At 33.3% G+C, this 1,090-nt stretch overlaps 1 non-coding gene across 1 annotated transcript; it reads right to left on the reverse strand.

The window, feature by feature from the left end:
- Window positions 1-264: 264 nt before the first annotated feature.
- On the reverse strand, window positions 265-371 carry LOC133781148 (small nucleolar RNA R71). The gene has a single exon (XR_009869942.1). It is a non-coding gene; the product is annotated as a small nucleolar RNA R71 (small nucleolar RNA).
- Between the last annotated feature and the right edge of the window lie 719 nt (window positions 372-1,090).

The following is a 1,090-nucleotide window of genomic DNA, read 5'->3' on the forward strand; positions in this document are numbered from 1 at the left end:
CCATCAATCATTCAATTGTTGCCATCTTTTTATGGGTTATATAGAGAGGATCCTTACATGCATGTCAAAGATTTCTTAGAAATTTGCTGAACATTTAAATTTCAAAATTTTTCTGATGAGTCAGTCAAACTAAGATTGTTCCCTTTTTCATTAAAAGACAAATCAAAATCTTGGTTAAATTCCCTTCCCACGGGGTCTATAACTACATGAGAACAACTTTATAATAAATTCTTGCTGAAATTTTTTCCTGCGTCTAAAACGGATAATCTAAGGAGAGAAATCTCCGAGTTTTTTAAAAAAGATAATGAAGAGTTTTATGAATGTTGGGAAATATTTAAAGATTTATTATTAAAATGTCCTCATCATGGTTTTGAAAAATGGAGACTTGTAAAATATTTTTATGATGGTTTGACTCCCTCTAATCGTCAAATGATTCAATCTATGCATACTGGAAAATTTTAAAAATTTCAAGGACAAGAGGCTTGGGACGCCCTTGAAGATTTGTCTGTCAATTCACAACAATAGAATTATTTTGATCCTAGGTCTAGGTCAACTAATTCACCAAAAAGAGGAGGAAGGTATGAAGTAAAAGATGAATTAGACTTAAGAACATCCTTAGACAAATTAGCAAGAAAAGTAGAAGCTTTAGCCATAAGCCAAACTATAAATTCTCCAATACAACCAAGAAAAGATATTTGTTCAATATGTTCTAATCCTTGCCATAATGTCCAATTATGTCCTTCCTACCAAGAAGTCTTTTCTGAGGAGGTCAATGCTCTTCATGCTTATGGGAAACCAATGATAGCCCATTTTCATCCACTTATAATCCAAATTGGAGAAACCATCCAAACTTTTCTTGGAGACAAAACCAACCTCAAATGAATCAAGGGCACCAATACAATACACAAAACCAAACTCATGCCCCACAAAATCAACCATATCCTCAACAACGGAAACCTTCCTTAGAAGATACTTTACAACAATTTATGCAATCCACTAAACAAATCCTACAAAATCAGTCTCAATCAATTACCAAACTCAAGACACAAGTAGGACAACTTGCTACTGCTTTAGCTGATAGAGAAAAAGG

Source organism: Humulus lupulus, chromosome 5, assembly GCF_963169125.1.
Source record: "Humulus lupulus chromosome 5, drHumLupu1.1, whole genome shotgun sequence".
Lineage (NCBI taxonomy): Eukaryota > Viridiplantae > Streptophyta > Magnoliopsida > Rosales > Cannabaceae > Humulus > Humulus lupulus.